At 41.9% G+C, this 22,696-nt stretch overlaps 1 protein-coding gene across 7 annotated transcripts in view; it reads left to right on the plus strand.

The window, feature by feature from the left end:
* Positions 1 to 22,696, plus strand: part of Aig1 (androgen induced 1) — a 224,156-nt gene that overhangs the window by 103,156 nt on the left and 98,304 nt on the right. For 2 of the 7 annotated variants that reach the window (XR_013045086.1, XR_013045085.1), the window contains one exon: positions 12,038 to 12,104. The exons of the other annotated variants lie outside the window; for them this stretch is intronic. The gene's annotated coding sequence lies outside the window, so the exon portion shown is untranslated. The remainder of the gene's footprint in view (positions 1 to 12,037; positions 12,105 to 22,696) is intronic. 7 annotated transcript variants of the gene reach the window in all.

The raw sequence follows: 22,696 nt of genomic DNA on the forward strand, positions 1-22,696 counted from the left end.
ACTTCTGTTTCACTTAGGTATCAAAGGAAAAAAAACATACATTTCTAAATATCTGGTTGGCGAAAGCTATGGTGTTTTGTGCTATTTTCCATTCTTAATTGGTAATGTGGGAACAGATTTCCTCTCCTCTCCCTCCTCTGGACAGGGTCTCACTATGTAGTCCAGGTTGGCCTCAGACTCAGGGCCCTCTTCCCTCAGCCTCCTGAGTGTGAGGAACATGTATTGGTAATTACAGAGGTGCCCCGCTGACCCTGACCGATCTTTGCTTTAACCCTGCCTTGGCTTTGCGGGATGTTTTCATCACCCACCAATACAGTCGATCTGTGCTCCACAACAGTGTAGCTCAGCGGTGGACATTGAATGTAACTGTGATCACAGTAGGCGATAGTAAAGCTGAAAATGCTCCGTCCTCTAGTATTTTGGCTGTACCTTTTCTGTGTTTCCTTTGTAAATACTTAACATTCCATTGTAATGACCCATAGCATTCATGTCGGTAGCATCCCTATATGTGTTACTCAATACAATGTAGGTTCTCTACAAAACGTTATTCTCTGTTGTTTGGGATTAATGGAAAAAAATAAGTCATTTATGCACATTTAATACTAATACAGTTGTTGTCCCGTCCCCACCCCGCGAAAAGATACAGTATTGGTGCATATTGTGTGTGTTCTCTGCTGCTGAGTTACTCTCTCAGTCCCCCATAGGTTTCATCTTTGGTGTATTGAATCTATGAGTGCAGAAACAAGGGTAAGGATTTTCCTGTCTAGCCAGGAAAAAGACAGAAATGGTCAGTAATAAAAAGGCAGGGTTTTGAATGCTTTGACAATGTGTTGTGTATCATAGTAAATGAGGGGCAGTTTTTAACTGAAACTGAGCTTGAGGATCAAAGGGTATCTGGAAAGATTTTTCCCGAAATGAAAATTATAAGAGTAACCCCAAATTAAAATACTGTAAATTTTTGTTGACTAGAGGCTTTAACCAAGGATGATAAGAATCCATATGACTCCTTGCATAAATGATAGAAGGTGGACTACAATCAAATAGAGAGTAGGAATGATAGAGAAATAGATTTTTATATGTGTTTGAATAAGTGCCACAGCACTAAACAAAAGAGTAATAAAATATATGCTTGATTTTTCCTATGAACAGACTTTGCCAAAGCCTAATAAAATACTCTTGATGTCGTGCCTCAGAAAGCAATGAAAGGGAAATGCTTCAGTGTTTTCCTGCACTAATGCCACTAGGATATGTGACTGCCAAAGCATGCAAACAGGACTGGCTGGGTTGGATTTATGGGTGACAGGTTGAGTCTGGAATGTTCATTGCTCTTGACATGCCTCAGAAAGAACCCTGGTCTTGGGCTCAGAAGACCTTGATGCAAGCTCTGCTCCACCACCCACTGCCTGTGAAAATAGAAGCAAACCATTCCAGTGTTCTGAGGCCCAGGTTACTCTGTCTTGTAGGGTAAGGCTCCTTAAGAGGACTGTGAGGATTAGATAAATTACTAGGTTTACTATCAGTTGTATCTCTTTACTTAGCTGTTAGGTGAATAGATCCCATGCAAGGACATACAATCCCACTTTAACATAAGTGTGATGGCAGAGTGTGTGATAGAGGTAAATTGACATCTTCTTCCCTGTCTTCCTACCTGCTGTTCCACCTCAACCTTCCCCACTGACCAGAATGAGCCTTCTGAAACACTAATTAATCATGTCTATCCATGATAGACTTCAATGGATACTCATTAATCCCCAGATTAAATGCAAGGTCTTTGTTGGTGTTGTTTGTTTTTGCTCTATTGTAGCCCTCCCCCCCCCCACCCCCGCCACCCAGCTCCCAAATAAATCACACTTGGAGGCTTATTCTCAATTATAAATGCCCAGCCTTAGCTTGACTTGTTTCTTCCTTTCCTTAATTTAAATTATTCTGTCCACCTTTGCCTCTGGGCTTTTTCAGTTCTCTTACTTCTATAAATATTAATCTTACTCTGTGGGTGGCTGTGTAGCGGAATGGCTGGCCCCTGGAGTCCTCTTCTTTCCTCTCTCATTCCTTGATCTTTTCTCCTCCCACATTTCTCCTTCTATTTATTCTCTCTGCCTGCCAGCCCCACCCATCCTTTCTCCTGCCTTGCTATTGGCCATTCAGATCTTTATTAGACCATCAGGTATTTCACACAGGCACAGTAACACAGCTTCACAGAGTTAAACAAATGCAACATAAACAGAAGTAACACACTTTAAAATTATACTCTACAACACTTTGTGCTATGTTTGCTTCTGTACTGGGAGTGGTCTTTGCCTATCCTAGACTAACTCCCATCCCTCCATTATATTCTAGTGCTAGGATCCACATATCTGTGTTTTCATTCTCTTCAGGCTTCTGTGCATGCTGTTTCCTAATATTAAAATATACATGCCTCTCTTTCTCACCCCACAATCTTCTCCCAACTGTTTCTTCAGCTTTCAGTTAGTCTCATGCTTTTCTGATGTGTTTTCTCTGTTGGATCAGTAAGTACAGCCCAGGGAATGTTCCTCCCCTGTCGTTACACACACAGCCATTCCATATTTACAATTCTTGCTCCCACATTGACTCAGGACCTCCAGAGGATAGAAATTAGGGATGATATTTTATGTCCCTCACCCTGTGCCTGGATCATGGTGGCTGCTCAGTATATCCTGTTAAAGGAATTAATTGCTCAGTCACTGTCCAATACATTATTGGTTAATATGCACAATTGATAAGCAGCAAACAGAAGCAGTTGTAGTTAGAATGCAAATTCTTCCCACTTTAAAAATTTATACTTCCAAATGGAAAGAGTAGGAATTACTTATAAATCCTGCTACTTGTGATATCACTAAACAGCATTTGTAGCAAAGTTTGCTGTAGGCCTAACTCAGCATCTACTCTCTCTCTCTCTTTTCTCCAGAACAATAGATTCCTATTTTGAGCTGAGTATGTAGTCATCAAGAATAAAATCAACCAACAAACAAAATCTTTATGTCTCTCAGTCCCTTTCAGTGAGACATAGCAAATTACTAGGGTCTGGCAAACAAAATTAAAAGGAAGTTTTATGAAATCTCCAGGAAGGCTAGTTAATGGAGGAGTTGACTCTCAGGAAGAAGGAAAGGGCCCCCAAACCATCTTTTTTTAACCATCTTTTTTCCCTCTTGCTTCTGACCTGAATTTGGGGTTTCTGACTAGAGTCCATGTAGCTATTGTGGACCATGAAGTCACCTAGAGGTGAGAACCATGGTACAAGCAAATAGTCTTGCCTTTAGTGGCCCGATTTGTCCTGTGTTCCTACCCTCTGTACTTTCTCACATGAAACATAGATAAATTAACATTGTAAGGCACTGCACTGTTAGCCATTTTTTTTTATGTAAAAGACTAGATACCAAATATTTCAAGCTTTGCAGGCCACATGGTCTCTCTGCTAACTGTCCACTTTGGTTATAGTGCAAGAACAGCCATAGATGACACAGATATGAAGGAGTGACTGCTGAAATAAAATTGCAATTAAAAGTCAATGGGCAGGCTGGATTTTCCCATCAGCTATCATTTGTTGATCCCTGTTGTGAGGCTCTGTGACCTTCAGTCTCTCTGATGGACAGGTAGCCTTTGCCAGCTCTGGTGAACACATCATATTTATTGAGCTAAAGTTTGGTTTAAAATAGAGAAACTATCAGTTTCCTTGTTCCTTTTCTTCCCTTTCTGTAGACACCTCCTTTCTCCCATTCTATAGAGTTCTGACATGCCTGTTCTCAAGCTCTTTGATTAGGAAGACCAGCTGAACCGGGTCCAGGGCTTCTCTGGGTTTCTCTGGGTGTCATTGTGTTCATGGCGGAGGATGCCTGCAGAACATCAATGGGGAAGTCATCAGGTGTGTGGACAGGGAAACGGAGGACAAAAGGCTCGTCCGTCCTGTGATGAGCACCAGGCTGAGAGGCCCTAAAACCTGTTTGAATTACGTGACAGAGCTTTCCGCTCACTTGCTACTCTCGTCTCTGTTACCAGGGAGACTGTACAAGTCGAATTGATGTTTAACAGCAGGGCAAGATCCACTCTTGGAGAGTCTTTTCAACAAAAGCTTTGTCTGATGTTGTCGGGATGCCTTGGGTTCTCTGGTTTAGCTCATCTGTGAAAGCGGAACAATGGCGAACAGAGCAGGAAGAGCGAATGCCAGCTGACAGGTGGACCTTGGGTTGCAAAAGAACTCTGGTCCTGCATCTGAGGTTTACTAACATTGGTCAGGGCTTGCCTACCTGTGTCATGGGGACAGGTGAAAGGAAATGGCCACTCCTGATAATAGTCTCAAGCAAATGTGAGTAAGAAGGGAACCACAGTTGAGTGAGTCACTAATTAGGTTCACCATTTTACAGATGGCATTATCAGCAATGAAAGTAGCTCATGCAGGGTCGGAAGAATCATTAGTGACAAAGCCATTATAGCAGCCATCAGTGGCTTGTCACTATGTAGTGCTCCATACATTGGATTGAAATGCTTTTATTCTCTCTGAAGTTGACACAAAACTTGAACCAGCTTGTTAGTGGGACGCTTGGTCAGTTCCGACTACAAAACTTCTAGATATCTTGTTGGCAACACTTTGGGAGTTTAAGCCTTTGGACTCCATTACATCCTATAATCTCAGCTTTTTGCTTGTTATTATTTTAATGATGTCCAGAGTCAGCGTCTACTGCCTGTAGATAGGAACAATGGTTGACAAGGAAATTTCCAGGGAGGGGAGGATCTGGGGAAGCAAGCTCCAAGGGAAACTGGAATTGATAGTGTAGACTAGGTTGAATGCAGAGATGTTTTAAGGTCCAGATTGTGGTTCCAGCAGCATACCACACCTAGGAGTGGACCACCTAGTTCAGTACAACCAAGGTCACCTGCTATCACCTGGCCATCCAGGGCCAGAGTTTGGATGACAGCCACCACAGAAGACAAAAAGGGCTCTGAGGAACATGATGCTCAAATCCATCTGTGCTTGGCTCAAGACCAGAGAGAAATCCAGGAACTTTCAAGGCCCTTTAAGGAAGACTTTTTAAAAATGTGGCCTTGAAACAGAAGCATCAAACCCCTAACTGTCCACACCCAAACAACCTTACTACATTTTAGGTGAGCATCTGAATCCCATTCTCAGTTGACCTTAGGGTCTCCGGGTCTCCTGAGAGAAGCAGAGCCAGAGTAGCTGGACTAGGTGCTTAGGGAGGCTCAGGATACTGGGACCCCTCCCTGACAGTCAGCCCATCCCCCACAGCGAGCCCCCCTTGCTCTCAGACTTGGCAGTTCCTCCCACCTTGGGCTCACTTTACCTCTTTATCTCATCATCTGGACAGGAAAGCAGTTGCCCCATCTTGGTGGAGATACCAGGATATGGCCTGTTTTTCATTCGCAAGCAGTGAGTTTTGGCCTGTGACAAGGTACCTTTACTGTGTTAGTGGATGTTTGAGTCCTTGCCAGCGGTTGGTCAGACCCTTTGTAGGTCTATTTTATTATTTGCTTTCCCTGTGAATCATTTTTAGGTGTTCCCTTAGCTCATTTGCAGAGGAACTCTTGTTTATGTGAAACTCTGAAGACCGCCATGAGTGGAGGACAGTAAATCTCGATTTAGAGCCTTTATAAGTCCCCATATAAAATAAACTAGTTTATTGAATTAACAAATCATCACTATTAGCCAGCTGCTAAGGAACTATAACAAAAGCAATTTTCCATAGAAAGTTCTCGAGTGTATTTGTTCTTTATCTCCAGTTTCTTCCACCCCTTCTGCTGCTGCTGCTCCTTCGTATTTTCAGTATTTCTCTTCTCATTTCTATCATTGCTATTTAGAAGGCAATAGAACCACATTATAAGAAAATAAAGAGAAAGGAAACATGACCTACTATTCCATCAGTGTGACCATTTTGCTCTTTCCTTCTGGATCCTTTCCACGTTCTTTTGCTCTGAAGCATTGTGTTAACTTGGTTGCTGGTGACTGGCTTTTTAAATTTAGCTCATGACATACATTTTGATCTCGTAGCAAAGTTTTCACAGATTCCTTTTCTATGGTTGTATTATATTCCAAAGAGTACAAGTATTGAGTTGTAAATATGAATTATTAAAGGACAGAATTCCTACTATATTGAGTTTCTAGTATCCAAACATCTTTTATTGAACTGAATTTAAAAAATAATAATCTTACCTATTCTAAAATTGTGATTTTAAAAAAAATCTTTATGTATGGAACTTTTCTTATACTTTTAATTAAGATACATTCCCAGAAGTAGGATAGCTGGTCACATTGTCTCCCATCTTTATAGCTCAATGTGTATAATCAAACTATGTTCCAGCAGGGCTGTGCTGTTCCATGACATTCTCTACCATGCATGAAGCCACACTACCCACACCCTTACCAACATTCATGTGGTGGAAGGACCCATGGCTTGTTTAAGTCCCCATATTTCTAATGTGTATATTGCTAGTTGCATCTTCTGGCTTGTGAATTCACTACTCTTTAGAGACTTGAATGAAAGGCACAGAGTGTGAATGTAGTAATGTGGGTTACTAGGACGGTCTTCTGTGGAAGTTTGCTTTGTAGTGTAACTGTAGGATACTTGGGAAACATCTTTATTCTCCTTTGAAAAGAAACATCTTAGCCTTTCTGAGAGTAACTTGAACTTGAAAATACACCTGCTTTGGCTCCTAGCAATAAGTCACCAATAGAGGGTAACATATAGGCATTAGACAAGTATAGGCAGCTAATCTGGAGACCATGGTAGAATGTCTTTTTTAAATGTCAGTATTACTTTTTTTCCCCATTATTACAGTTCTTTTCCAAATAACAGAGTTACTACCATGTCACCCAAACCTCCTGCCTTATTTCTTGTCCCTAAAGCAAATGTTTAACATATGACTTTTCAAATCTTTGCAGAATTCATTATCTCTCTAACCCCGCTTCTAATATTTTAAGTGTGGGACCCACTCACTCTAAACTTGAGTTTAAACAGAACTTAAACTTACTTATGTATTCTCAGTTAGTGATTCCTGTTTGGAGGACCCCTTATTCGTTTTCCATGTTTGAAAATCATGTCTGTTCTTGCATTCCTAAACTTCTGCTGCTTTCTTGCCTCAGATGCTGGAGTTTTCTCTCTCAACAATTTTCAGCTTTAATTTTCCCCTCAGGTGGGAAAAAGCGAGGCAACATTTTTGTAATCCCTTCATAAATTTCTCTTGTTCCTTCAAACCTCTCTAAGAGACTAACTGAAATGTCTCCTGATTCTGATGAAGCCTCTGTGAACAGCAAGACTGTAGAAGCAGGTCTTTCATTTGTTGTGAAAACTAATGAGCTAGAGGTGGTTCAAGGGAGAACACCGGACCTCAGCGAGATGTGTCTGTGAATGGCAGTGCATACTGACCAACACAAAGTCGAGCATTAAGTTCCCTATCTATCAAGATCAAAATCGACAGTGTTATGTCACAAAGCACATGGAGAAAGTATTACCTGAGAAGTAGGAGCTGTGTTAGTTTCCGGTCAACTCTGGTTAACTAATGACCTTGAGTAAGCTCGAGGGTCAATTAGTGACTTTCAGTTGTTGGGCTTTCGTGTGGTTTGTTTGTCTTTTAGCAGCACAACTCAGTGTTCAAGTGAAAAATAAAACATAAAATCAACATCTTTGGAACTCCCTTGGTTAAAATATGAGCCTAAGACCTGGAGTCCTGCCCTCCTTGCCTCCCCTAACCCTCTGTTCCTCCGGACTTCTCAGGCTGCTCCAAGAAACCTTCAAACATCTAGTCATGATGTGAAAATTGAAATCCCACCAGACCAACTTCATTTCCAAGTCGAAAAGCTGCGTGCTGTGCTTGTTAAAATATAGTCATGCTGGGGTTGTGGTGAACAGGTGAGATAAACCAAGTGGCATGGAGCCCTTCCTGTGTATCAAGGCCTGGATGTGGGTGTCACTGGTTGGAAAAGCAATGGCCTGTGTCTGGCTTTACTTTACAGGGGACGTTAATGAATCATGAAAGCATTTAAAAAGTATGAATAATGACTCAAGGGTTCCTCTTACAAAGTGCTTCCTTTGTACCATGAACGGTGCTGCCAATCACTCTCCCGTACCTCCTTCCCCTTAGCCCCTGCCACCAGGTGAGTTGCGAAATACTCATTTCCACTCAGGACACACAAATGCAGCAGGGACAAGGGAATTGTGGTCACCAGACCTTTACTGCTCCTCGCCAGAGTATCTCAAAGCCTGCCCTTGTCTTACAGGTTTTCATTTGTGCAACACCTCCTAAGAGACATTGTTTTGTCTTGTTCACAGCATTAATGGCTGTTGATCAATTTAGTTCACTCATGATATTTGAGTATTTTCTGAATCCTTCTGCACACACTGAAGTATGAATCCATGAAGAACAGAGACCTTAGCTGTCTTCTCCATCGCCTGGCACCTTGAAAAATGCCACACTCGTGGTGCGTGCTTAATAAGTACCTAGAGAATGGATCAACAAACTGGAGAATTTTTATTATCATCTCTCTGGTGCAGGTGAAGAAAGTGAGGCGTATAGAGGTTAGCTGGCGACCAAAAGTGACATCAGCAGTGAGTTTGAGAATCTGGAGTCAAAGTCATGTTTGACCTAAGAACAGATCTTGACCACCATTTGACATCTCAGGAGCCCATTATCTATTCTCATTGGTGTCCTTATCTACCTGATGGAACAGGAATAAAATTGACAGTCAGATGTTTCATGCCCATCACTGTTCAGCCTTGGTGTTATGGGCACTCTCTTGGATCAACTGTAAAGCATATGTCCACCTAGCTGCCCCCCACTCACTATTGGATACCTCTCATTTTTCCAGGGTTCTCTCATAGCTTGAGCCCATGTTTACAATTGTGCATTTTTCATTCAGTCCTTGTTGGGGGAGACTTTTCCTGGGGAGTCACAATGCATAGTGTCACCGCACACCACATAGCAAACCTGTGACAGACCAAAATAATGAATCTATTAACATCCAACTTGGAGAACCAGTTAGTTTTTATTGGGATGGAATTTGGTATATGTGTGAGGGGCTACTCCAGGAACAGGGCATGAGTCAAATGCAATGGCATTATCGAAAAGCCCACCCCAACATGGTTGACCATTCACAAAAGCTCTTTAGGGAAAGCTCTCTGCATGACTGGCAGGCAGCTGGACAATGGACAGGTTGGAGAATCCCCCTCTCCCCCTTCCTGGTAAGTCTCCTCCCGAGCACCTATGAACTGCTTCTGTGGCAGTTCAGCTGGCCCTAGTGAAGCCCCGAAGCGTCAGCTTTCCTAGACATGCTGGGTTGGTTTGCGTCTTGAGTTTCATGAGCCTCCCTGCTCCTCCTTGGAGGGAATGTTCCAATTCTGAGGAAACTGCCTTATGGCACTGACCCCATAGTATCCCTCTGTAACAAAGCAGTAGATGCTTTCTAGCTACAAAGTTGGAGATGAAATGTATGATAACAGGACCAAATTGGTCTATTACCCCATGTGGTGATATCCCCTACCCCTTTTATATGTTCCCATTCTAGTCAGTTTTCTGTTGCTCTAACTGAGTGTCATATCAAGTAATTTATAAAGAACAGGTACTGTGGATATTGCTCTGTACAAATAAAATGCTGATTGGCCAGCAGCCAGGCAGGAAGTATAGGCGGGACAAGCAGAGAAGAGAATTCTGGGAACAGGAAGGCTGAGTGAGAGAGATCTGCCAGCCGCTGCCATGACAAGCAAGATGTAAGGTACCAGTAAGCCATGAGCCACATGGCAACTTATAGATTAATAGAAATGGGTTGATTTAAGATAGAAGAAGCATTTTAAGTAATTTAAGATAACAAGAAGTCTGCCATGGCCATACAGTTTATAAGTAATATAAGGGTCTGAGTGATTATTTTATACGTGGGTTGTGGGACTGTGGGGGCTTGGTGGGACCTGGAGAGAAGCTCTCCAGCTACAAACGGGTTTATTAAGCTCATGCCTATGGAAGATGAGACGTCTAAACACATGGCAGTAGTGTGGCAGAGGGCATGACAAGGCAGACAGAGCTAGAATAATGGCTCTGGTCTCTGTTCTCTTCATCACTAATACCAGTTGAAGGCCTGTTCTGGTTTATTTTCTGTTGTTGTGAGGAAACACTGACCCAAAGCAATTTGAGGAGGAAAGGGGTTATTTCAGAATACAACTCCAAGGTCACAATCCATCACTGACAGAAGTTAGGGCAGGAAGTCAAGCAGAGGTTGAGACCCTGGAGGGACACTGTACTGGCTTCCTCCTAGGCTCACACTCAACTGCTTTTCTTATATAGTTGGGACCCACCTGCCTCAGGATGCTACAACCCATAATAGGCTGGATTCTTCTCCATCAACTAGCAATCAAGATGCCTCACAGATATGCCCACAGGCAAGTCTGATAGAGTCAGTTCCTCAATTGAAGTTCCCTCTTCCCAGATATGTCAAGTTGACAACCAAGATTAGCCATGGCAGGGCCCCAAATCAATGGGCCTTATCTAGTCGCAATTTTTTTTTCAATGACTTGACCTCAGAAGACTATCCACACATAACTTTGAGGACTTAGCTTCTAACATGTGCTTTGCTGGAGACACATAAATCCCATACCATTTCCCCAGATAGTTTCTTGACAGAATGTGAATATTGTCATAATTAGAATCCTATTTCTATACTTCTTAGCCATGTAGTACATTAAAGGGGTTCAAATCATCACAGTAGAAGGCAAATTAGAAAATACTTAGAAAAGAAGAAAAGGACTCTCAGAACCCTTTTTATCAACTCCCTCAGCATTTACAACCAATTGGGTTATTGATTATGAGGGAATGTGCTGCATAAAGTATACTTACAGTCAGTAGAATTTGGGTTTCAGCTTTAAAACCAATTCACTATTCTTTTAAAATGTGTGTGTGTGTGTGTTCATGCACACATTCCATACTACCTGTGCAAAGGTCAGAGGACAACTGGTGGAAACCTGTCCCTTTCTTCCATCCTCTATCCCATGGATAAAGGTCAGGCTGCCAGTCTTCATGACAAGCACCTTTACCTGCTGAGACACCTCCATGGCCCGATATACTGTAGTCTTATCTCTGAGAACTGAGGGGTTGTGGTAAGAAAAGTGTTGGTCCAGGGTCAAGAGCCTCTGTGTCTTATGACAGCTTCAGTTCTGTCACCATCTGGTTTTCTGGGAAATGGCAGTGGCCTTCCCTGGGCCTTCGTTGTGTCGATTGTCAAACCACATGGGTTGCTAAAAATTTCTTCCAATTTGAAACTTGCTGCTCCTGACTTAGTCATCTGAGAACAATGCCCATATAGAATCCTCCTGACAGGAAAGCATTTGGTCTCCTCTTCCTCCTTACACTGCCAAGTGCACTGAAGAGTCAGTGTGGAAAAAAAATATTCTGCTGTGAAAAGGTTCATTCAGCCTTTTCTTAATAGATCAAGTGGTTGGTATTTCTGCTGGCTCCTGAAGGCCATTACAAATCACAGTCTGGAGAAAGTTACAAAGCAGCTCCCAGCCTTCCTGCTGAATTTGGATACATCTTTAGGTCTCGCTCTGTAGCTCATCCTTAACAACTGACCAAATATTTACTTTGCTCGGTACGGAAAAGGGTAACATTTTCCAAAATATTAAACTAGGTTGGATTCAGAACACAGACAATGAGGCAAAAAGTTGGCCCTCCCTTCCAAGTCATGTTGTTGAATCATTTTCCAGAGTGCCATGAGAAACCCAGCTTGGTGGATGCTTGTACTCCATTGTCATTCCACAGAAGGCGGCAGTGGCGGCGGCAGCCAACCTCTCCTGACACACAGAACAGAGTGTAAGCTAGTGGCTCTGGGACTGAGGTCCCTGGACCAGGAACATTGGCATTTCCTGGTCCCTGGTTGGAGACAGATATTCTCAGGGACCACCCAGACCAATTGAATCAGAGTGTTCTAAGATGTGAATCCCGCCATCTAGGCTGTCGTCATGAGGATCTGGGCAATTGAGGTTCAAGTTTGAGAACCTTTGACTCACAGTGGCTTATTACCTTTCAGCTTAAAGTATGAAGTAATGGCAAGACTTGGAACTCAAGTTCTCGGTGATAAAGTCAATTTTTCTAATGTAAGTGAATTTTAAGTTCGAGGGTATTGCTATTCTTTTTTTCCCCCTGAAACTAAACTATAAAATCCAGACTAGCCTTGAACTCACAGCGATTCTCCTTCGCTTCCTGGGTGCTGACATGGCAGGCATGAAGCACCATATCCCGCCTAGGTATGGCTTTTTAAATGCTTTCCCTACTTTGTTCCTCTGTTTCCGGTTCCCTTTCCATCCTCACTGCACATTCATGACAACAGCGTCTGAGTTGTGTTCATCTGCGCTTGAGCAATAAAACCACCACACTTTGTCTCATCCCACTGTCAGGTGCTAGTGAGGTTGATAACTCACTGCATTCTTTAAATACCTGATTCTATATATCCTAGGATGAGAAAGAGGGCAAAAACTGAATGAATGTGTCTTAGAATGTTCTGTTCTATTAGTGAGACTTCTAACAAAATAATTACTTTAAAGAAATGACAATTTCTTGTCAATTGAATTATCAGAAAGTATTCTGGTTGTGAAATTTTACTAAGAAATGAGTTACTGGGTATACAAGATGGCTCAGTAGGTAAGGCCCGTGCCATCAACTCAATGAAATTAGTTCAGTCCCCAGAACCCAGGTGTAAGGCGAGAACTAACAACTCCTTCAGATTGTCCTCTAGTCACATGACTGCTGTAGTATGGTGCATGCAAACACACATACACTAAGTAAATAAATATAAATGTTCTTCAGAGTGCACTACTGCAGGGCATGGTAATGCACACCTATAACTTTAGAATTTGAGAGCTTGAGGCAGGAGGATCACAGGGATTTGGAGCTGATTTCATAGTGATATCTTGTCTAAAAAATAATAACTGAAAGAGATAGGCCATCATTTTTGTACATGTGTTATTTTCGTCTCAAAGTGCAGAGCATTTCCAAGGGAAATATATGCTCGTTCTCACAGACAATTCTTCCTGCTCCTCTCTGGTGTCTCCTGCTCGTCCTTCACTGTGTTGTGTGTGCTTGGCTGCTGCAGGCATCAGAGTCATGCCCTTTGTCCCGCCGCTCATGTGTGGTGATGTCATTTGATCCCAGAGTTTCAATTCCTGCATCTGTTCGTTTAGAAAGCTCACACATCTCTAACATTAGTGTGACTTTGCTACTGAGCTCCAGCCAGTGTCTCCAGCAGCTGCAGTGTCCTTTCAGAGCCTTAGAGACCACACCTCCAACCAGGATGCACCACCCTCATACACCTTTGCTCCTCCTGATGTCCCTACATGCTACAGGTCACAACCGACCGCTTAAGTAGACTCTGAAAGTCCATAGATTTAGGAAGAGTATAGATCTGGATTCTTATCTACATATTACCACCTACCAGCCACACACCATTATATAACTCATTTGTCAGAGCCTCGGCTTCTGGGTGTGTAAGCTGGTGGATCATTTTGTAGAAAAAAAGAGGGAGAGGGAATGTATGTTATATAACACGAATGTGTGGGACTGAGTTATTGCTCGGTGGAGAGCACTTGCCTAGCATGCTGGATCCAATTCCCAATACCACAATGAATGAATGAATACATGAATGAATGAACGAATGAATGAATGAATGAAAATAAATAAATAAAATAAACATGCTTCTTTAATATGTTATCCAAACCAGAACATATTGAGTGTGAAAGCCACCATATTGGTAATTATTCCATGGCCATTAAAAAAAAAAAGTATAAATTTGAACTGTATGAAGGCAAGCAGTGCTGTTTATCCTGGGGACAGTCCTGTGGTGTGTGGAGGGTCCTCAGCAAACATTCTTTCCTTTCCCTTCCTCCCTGCTCTAATGACCTTGGTCTCCAGAGCTTTCTGATTCTCCTTTGTGTCGCTCTTCCTGATCCTATCTGTGTCCTCGGCGCCTGTCCCTTAGACAGTAGTCGTGTGTATCCCCCTGGCTCCTTGCTTTCCATTTTCCCCTCTAACGTTTCTATCTATCGTTGCCAGATTCTTCTCCTGAAGCTACATCTCATAATCCATCCTCTGCTTCTAGATCCCTTAATAATTCTCGTGGCTCATTTCAGACAGTGAAAACTTCCCAAGATGGCGTTTCCGTGTCGTCCTTGGGATTAATAACTTTATTCAGCTCAGTTCCCAGGACTGTTCTTCCTACCATGTTCTTGGCAAATGCAGCCATTTCCTACCCACTGTCTTCTCTGCGTCTCTGCCCAGATGTTTTCCCTGATGGATGGGGCCTTCCTCCCGGCCTCCACCTGTGTGCCTTCATGCTGAAGGGTGGCTTTTCCCAGTCTCCCTTTACCTCCAGATTTCTCTAGCAGTGTTTCCCTCCTCCTAGCCTAAGCATTGATGCTCTCTTTTTGCTGTAGTTAATCAGGTCTATGCCTTAGACATCACATAAGAAAAGACATGGGAGACAGTAACTATGTGGGGCTTGTGCATGTTGGACGGAGATAAATCTAAAGTAGTAGGAAGTATTGTTGAATGAATGAATGAATGAATGAATGAATGAATGAATGAAGTAGAAAGACAGACAGATAGATAAACTGAATGAATGCTACTCATCATTGCCTTCCCAAGTAAAGCTTCCTAAAAATGTGACAAGAATTCTTGTTTACCTTGCTTCTTTTAAAATACAACATTATGAAATAAATAAAATAAAATGCCAAAACTATCAATCAGTTGGGCTGGAGAGATGACTCAACTGTTAAGAGAGTAATAGAACCTAACCTGGTTTCCAGCACCCCATCAGACAGCTCAAAATTGCCTATGACCCCAGATCTGAGAGGATCCAAAGCCGCCTCTGACCTCCACAGAACCAATACTGCCTCCCTACACACACAGAGTAAAAAACTGGTAAAATAGTTATTTTAAAAAACCTCTCTTAGCCAAGATTTAAAACTATTAATTTAGTGTGAATAATGGTTCTTAAACTATACATCTTTACATGGTTATTAGCCTTATTTTCTCCAAAGGAGAAAATTATTTGCTAATAGAATGTATCTGTTGGTGTGGTAAATTTTGTATATGCATGCAGTGAAAATTAGGTGTTTTTGTACAGGTCAGTATTAGAGTATTTTTTTTTTCAGAAATTTTTTAATTATTTTACATACCAACCACAGATCCCCCTCTCACCCCTCCTCTGCTCCCCACATCAGCATTCCCCACCCCACCAAAAGGGTAAGGCCTCCCATGGGGAATCAGCAAAGCTTGGTACATTCAGTTGAGGCAGGACCAATCCCCTACCCTCTGGCATCAAGGCTGAGCAAGGCCTCCCACCATAGGTATTGGGCTCCAAAAAGCCAGCTCATGCACCAGGGATAGATCCTGATCCCACTGCCAGGGGTCCCTCAAACAGACCAAGCTACACAACTGTCTTCCTATGCAGAGGGCCTGGTCTGGTCCCATGCAGGCTCCACAGCTGTTGGTCTAGAGTTTGTGAGTTCCCACCAGCTTAGTTCAGTTGTTCCTATAGATTTTTCCCATCATGATCTTGACCCCCTTTGCTCATATAATCCCTCTTCCCTCTCTTTGTCTGGACTTCTGGAGCTCGGCCTGGTGCTTGGCTGTGGATCTCTGCATCTGCTCCTATCAGTTATTGGATGAAGTCTCTATGATGACAGTTAGGGTATGCACCAATCAGATTACTGGTGTAGGGCAGTTCAGGCACTCTCTCCACAATTGCTAGCAGTCTAGGCTGGGGTCATCCTTGTGGATTTCTGGGAATTTCCCTAGCACCAGGTTTCTCCCTAACCCCATAATGTCTTGCTCTATCAAGATATCTCTTTCATTGCTCTTTTACTCCATCCTCCCAACTCAGTCATCCCATTCCCTCATGTTCTCATCCCTTCCCCTCCATTGCCCCGCCCCCAAGTTTACTCCAGAGATTTCATCTATTTCTCTTTCCCAGTGTGATCCATGCATCCCTCTTAGAGTCCTTGTTAGCTAGCTTCTCTGGAGCTGTGGGTTGTGGTGTGGTTATCCTTTGCTTTACCTCTAGTATCCACTTATGAGTGAGTACATACCATGTTTGTCTTTCTGCTCCAAAATATATAAAGAACTCAAGAAACTAAACAACAAAATACTAAACAATCTAGTTAAAAAATAGACTACAGATTTAAACAGAATTCTCAACAGAAGAATCTCAAATGGCTGAAAGACATTTAAGGAATAGCTCAACATCCTTCATCAGGTCATCAGGGAAATGCAAATCAAAACGACTCTGATATACCATCTTACACCTATTACAATGGCTAAGATCAAAAATACTGATGACAGCTTATGTTGGAGGGGATGTGGAGCAAGGGAAACATTCCTCCATTCTTTGTGGGAGTGCAAACTTGCACAGCCACTTTGGAAGTCAGTATGGTGACTTCTCAGAAAATTGGGAATCAATCTACCTCAAGACCAAATGATACCACTCTTGAGCATATACCCAAGACATGTTCAATCATACCATAAGAACGCTTGCTCAACTATGTTCATAGCAGCATTATTCATAACAACCAGAACCCGGAAACAACCTAAATATCCCTCAACTGGAGAATGGATAAAGAAAATGTGGTACATTTACACAACGGAGAATTATTTAGCTGTAAAAAACAATGATATCATGAAATTTGCAGACAAATGGATGGAACTAGAAAGTATTAGAGTATTCTTAAAATTGGTCTTGAACTGGAAAGAGGGCTAAGAGGTGCTTGCGGCTCAAGCCCGATGACCCGAGTTCAAGGGCAGGAACTCATGTAAAGGTGAAAGTAGAGATCTGACTCCACAGTATTGTCCTCTGACCTCCCTATATACAGCATGGGGCATTTACCCCCCCTACATTATGCACACACACACATACACACAATTATAATAATAATAAACATAATTTTAAAAATGGTCTCCATGATTGCTGTCCTCAAACTCCAATGTGAGATGCAAAGTACTGTGACCCAAGGACTGGAGGATAGCTCATCTGACAAAGTATTTGCCTTACAAGTATGCAATCCTCCAAACCCATGTGAAAATGCAAGGCACTGAGACACATGTTTCTAACCCCAGCTCTGGGGAGATAGAGACAAGAAGGAATCCCTGGGGCTCACCTGTCAGTCAGCCTAGCCTGCTTGCTACATTCCAGACCAGGAAGAGACACTGCCCAAAAAAAACAAGGTAGATGGTGCCTGAAGATGAAATCCTAAGGTTTTCCTCTGACTTCCATATGCATACACACAGTGCACAAGCACTCTTACACACATAAGAATACACACATACACACACACACACACACACACAAATAAATACACATGAACACACATACACCTACATTTATGCACAAGGATCATTTGACTCAACTGTTTCTTCTTGGGCATATTAGATTTTGCAGCTCTGTTGTATTCAGTAAGACAAAGTTGTGGTTTTACTTTTCAAGAAAAAAAAACCTGTGGTTAAGATACTACATTTTAACGATTATTTTTATTTATGCATATGTATAAATATATGCCATATGTGTGGAGGTACCCACAGAGACCAGAAGATGGCATCCGATCCCCCATAGCTGGAGTTACAGGTGGTTGTGAGTCAACCAATGTGGATGGTGGGAACCAAACTCTGGTCCTCTGGAAGATAAGCAAGCGCTCTAAACTGCTGAACCATCTCTCCAGTCCACCCAAAACTTTAATTTTATAAATTAAAAAACAAAAAGACATTCCCTGTTCCCCCCAAAACACTATCTGAAAAGAGGCAGCTTGGAATTGCTGGTAATTCCATGTAACATTACCAGAAGGAATCCTGTCATTATTTTCTGCGTTTTCATGTTTCACTGTTTACCTATGTGTTTGACTTAGGAATGTGCTCCCATGTAGTGAAGATGGTATCAGCTGTTGAGTCTTGCCTTGAAAGAACAGTTCTAGATCCCCCTTAATTCATAATCTTTTCCTTGCATTAAATAATTGTTCAAATAATTTTTTCACTCTTGTGAATACTTTTAAATCACTTTTATCTCTGCATGGATTTCTGGAATTAACAAATATAGGTAGTTTACTTTTCATTGAATTTTCACTGCTTAATTTGAGTGGCCTTTAAAATATTGCTAGAGTTACTAAGGAGTAGCTCATTCACTATGGGATGTCAAGGTCAGCTAATAAGTGTCTCGTCTCTATTGTCAGTCACCTTCTCTGCAGAATGATATTTTCATTCACCATCTATAAACATGAACCATTGAGTTCGTAGTTTTAATAAGGCTAAAACATGGCAAGTTGTACTCAGAAGGCAAGAATTTTACCTCCACCCAGACAACCCACCTGCCAGAATGTGCTCAGTCAGTGCTGGGTCCACATAGGGTGAAACTTTGATACAATGGGAATCTGGCAGGTATGACTTGACCATGCTATGTAGTGCTCCGTGGAAAGGGGCTATCATGGCTGCACCAGCGCCTCCATCCCAGGCTCCTTCTTCACCCTTATTTTTTCTGGATGGTACCAGGACGACATTGTTCAACAGCAAAAAACAAAAACATGGTATGTATTCTGTAGTTTGAGACCTGGGGGAATGTGAAGTTTCATCTCAGAGGCTATAAAACTGAGAGAAATCAAAGCAAAAGTAACCAAGCAAACAAACAAAAAACAATATCAAACAGGCAATCCAGAGCCTAAAGTATCACAGTAAAAGCAGGTGGAGGTCATGTCCAAGAAGGCTACTTCTGTCTTTGGGCAGAAATCTTTTCTCGTGGAGAAGCCTCATAAGTTTCAGGATACTTTCAGAAAACCCAAACTTACTTGGCTGCCTGAGGGTGGTAACAGTCTGTAAGTTCCTATAGTCATGGGGCTCTAGACTGCCTGGAAGGAATTGGGGCCACAGAACAAGCCAGCTGCAGATCAAATGGAAGTATCAGCACCCTGTAGTCCATTGTTCAACCTAGCTGTCTTCTGAGGCCTACTTCATCCTCCTTTATCTTTTGGATATCAATTATTCAGTTCTTAACCCTCTGTTTCTGTTTTCTTCTTGCTTTATGAGGAAAACACTTCAACCACTGCTGTTTCTCCATCCTCTTCTTCCTCGTCGTTTGTTTAAGACAGGGTCCCATGTATCCCAAGTTGGCTTTCAAATATTGTTTTGTAACTAGGATCAACTTTGACCTTCAGACGGGACTATTCTTGAGTGGGACAGCCAACTCTGATTCCAGTTAGAAGAGAAAATTTAGCTAGCTAAGTCAGTGGCTCTCAGTAGGCTCCGTGGCTATCAAGTCTAGACACAATGACTATGGAATGAGTACTGTGGCAATAAAAAGTAAAGCATCATCCAGCCATGGTGGGCCACCACAAAGAGCTGAGATACAGGAAAGAGAGGCCAAGCAGCCACAGTGAGAGCTGAACCACCTTTACTTGTACAAATGAAGGGTGTTCAGGAGCTTGGATTTGAGAACCACTGGACTCTCCACTGCAAATGTAAAAGCAGATGTCATCCACACCATTTGTCGGTCTTAAGGAGAGTCTGGTCGAGAGAGCAGGGAAGAGAAGAGTAACCCTACCTGTTTCCCTAGGGAGGTGTGGAGATATTTCACATGTGTTCTTTCTATTTTCAAGGTATCAGCATGAAACATCAACTCTCTCCCCATTTCAGAGTTTGATGTGTAGTCCCTGTAAAAGCACAAGTTGCTTCTGTAGCCACATGAAATATGACTTAGAGGCATACCAGGCAAAGATGCTGGTCCCATGACAGAATACAGATTTGGGGCCAACGGAAGAAATGTGGATGCCTTCAGCTTTAGGGAGCAGAATGTGGCCCTAAGTGTATCCAATGCCTTCTGTGGGAACAAAGTATGATTTCAGGATACCTGCCAAATGTGCCTTTATGGCCCTGTAGGGAACACAGAAACAGCTGAGTCCCAGCATAGTTAAAACTAGTTATCCTCATCACTCCTATTTGAAGACCTTTGCTTCCAAATAAGGAATTAGTCTGAGGAGACTTACATTTTAACTGTTGTGAAACTTGTTATGTAGTGTGTTCCTCTACACAGCCTTTGTGTTTCCACAGCTGCTACATTATAGGTTAAGAATTCCTGTGAGCCATTCACCACACCCCAGTATATGTAGGAAATATACTTTGTTACGTAATGTGTATCTTCATATTTGAAACTGAATGCTTTAAATCTAACTGGACCATAGAAATTATTATCAATGCTACGTGTCACTTAAAACAATTTAGGAACTTTGTCCGTATGCACATGTGCATGCGCACATGTGTCCTTGTTGGTATGTGCACTACATGTGTGCAGGGATCCTCAAAGGCCAGAGGAGTGCACTGGAGCCCCTGGAGCTATATAGGTGCAGGTGTTTGCAAGCCACCTGATGTGTGTGTTGGGAACCAAACCCCACTCCTCTGGAACAGCAGCAAGTGTTCTGAACTGCTGAGCCATCTCTACTGATCAAGTAGGCTGGGCACCATGGCAGTGTGGACGCGTCATTTGTATTTAGCAGATAATACCATGCTCATGGGCTGCTCTCTCTGTAAAATGATGAAAAGGACGGTACCATCAGTTTTTTTTTTTTCCGTAATCTTTTTTTTATAATGGTGTTATTGTAAACCATTGGATGACTCTGGTATTAGACTTTCAGAAAAATCCTCTCTGGCTATAGTCAAGGATGAATTTTGCTGCTATTTATGATACAATAGCACTTTATGTGCAGCCTTCAGATTTTCTAAGACTTCATCATTTAGAGACAGTAAATAACAAAACAGCAGACTCTACAGGATATTTCCTGATCTCTCTTTTTTAAAGTTTAATTAAAAATAACATTCTAAGTTCAACATTTTTCTTAAGTCATTAATTACAACTTCTAGCCTCATCATTCTTCCATTTTTTGCCAGGAGACTTGCAGTCAGTGCTCCAAACTCTTAGATCTCAGATGATGTCACCTCTGTGTTTAAAGCCCTCCCATAAATCCCAGCATCTATAGTTTCCCATTGGATGGAATGGCTATTTCTAGTTATGCACAAAATGAGATTAGAAGCACAGGACAGAATGTTTAGACTATTTGCATGCTTATTTAATATGTATTAGGAAAATAGAAATGCATATTAAAGTTTAACTATACTATATAAGAGGATATTATATATATTATTATATAACATTAGAAATGAATAAGAAAACAATATCCTATTAAAGGATATTATTGCTTAGGATGATAATAAAGTTAAGTGAACCAATATTAAATCAGCTTCTCAGATATGGGAAATTCATAAAGGTGTTAAGTCAATAACTAAACCTTGAGAAGCTTTAACAACAGAAATTTGACTCCATAGTTTATCTGTAACTTCCTGTCTTGTCTCCCTTCACTCAGCTACTTGGGACTATTGGCTCCTCTTTAAATAATTAAAAGTACACAGGAATGGTTGAAATGAAATAGCATATTATATTTTATTCAACATATAGTAAAATGTTATCATTTATTCAGTAGGTGTTGTGGTTTTATTATAAAATGGTCCCCATAAACTCATGTGTTTGAACACCAGGTCCTTTGCTGGTGGTGCTGTTTAGTAAATTGTAGACCCTTTAGGAAGTAGAGCTTAGCTGGAGGAAGTGCATCACTGGCAGCTGCCTTTGAGGTTTTATAGCCTGGCCCACTTCCTGTTTCCTCTCTGCTTCCTGAATGCTGATGCAATGTGACCAGCTGGCCTCATGCTTGGCCACCACGCCTTTCCCACCACGGTGAACTCTATCCTTCTAAAACTATCAACCAAAATACACCCTTTTCCCCATGAGTTGCTTTTATCAGAGAATTATCAGAGCAACAGAAACGTAGCAGGTAACCAATATTTACAAGATATTTTATATTCCTCATTTTGTTAGATCTTCAAAATCTGGTGTGTGTTTCACATTGATTGTCCTTGTTCTGTTCACCGAACCACTTCCCAAGTGCTCAGTGGCTCACTTATGTCTGGTACACACTGGATTTGGTAGCACAGATATAGATGACTGAATGTTGAAGAAACGTGGGTTCTTTGACATGCCAATAGCACAGGTTGTATGTGGGTGCTGGGAGAGCAGAAGGGAAGGTAGTCAGAATCCAGGCTGTGAAGCCCTAGATGCCAAGTCAGTTTACCTATGAAGACACCCTGGAGTCTTTGGTGTCCTTAAAACATTTCATATTGGTATAATTTGAGGATCTGGGAAGTTATTCTGGCAACTCTATGAACATGGATTGGGGTGGCATAATGCAGAGTCATGCTTCTCAATGTGCTGTGTTTATGCTTCATAGGGTTTTTTGTAAACCCCATTCATTAACGGACATCTCAATTTTTCAGTGCTTTCTGAATCTGAATCATGTTCTAGACTTTAACAAGAATGGAGGGTATGGTGGAAGAATCTTTGGATGTGGGCACCATTAAGTACAGGCCAAATGGAACCCAGTTCATGTTACCGAGACAGAAAGTCATCCACAAAGTCACAGGCAGTGGACCATCACCAAGTCCATGTGTCGGGCTACCTGTCCTCTAAGTGGGAAACACACAATCACACTCCTCTTTGCCAATATGCTAGAGAATAATGTCTTTCTTTTCTAATAAAATTGACTTACCATCTTTCTCTGAATGCCTTGAGTATTTGATGTATTTGATGATCACAGTCTGCTAATTGAGTTCTCTA

The sequence above is a fragment of the Peromyscus maniculatus genome, chromosome 16, assembly GCF_049852395.1.
Source record: "Peromyscus maniculatus bairdii isolate BWxNUB_F1_BW_parent chromosome 16, HU_Pman_BW_mat_3.1, whole genome shotgun sequence".
In the NCBI taxonomy this organism is placed as follows: domain Eukaryota; kingdom Metazoa; phylum Chordata; class Mammalia; order Rodentia; family Cricetidae; genus Peromyscus; species Peromyscus maniculatus.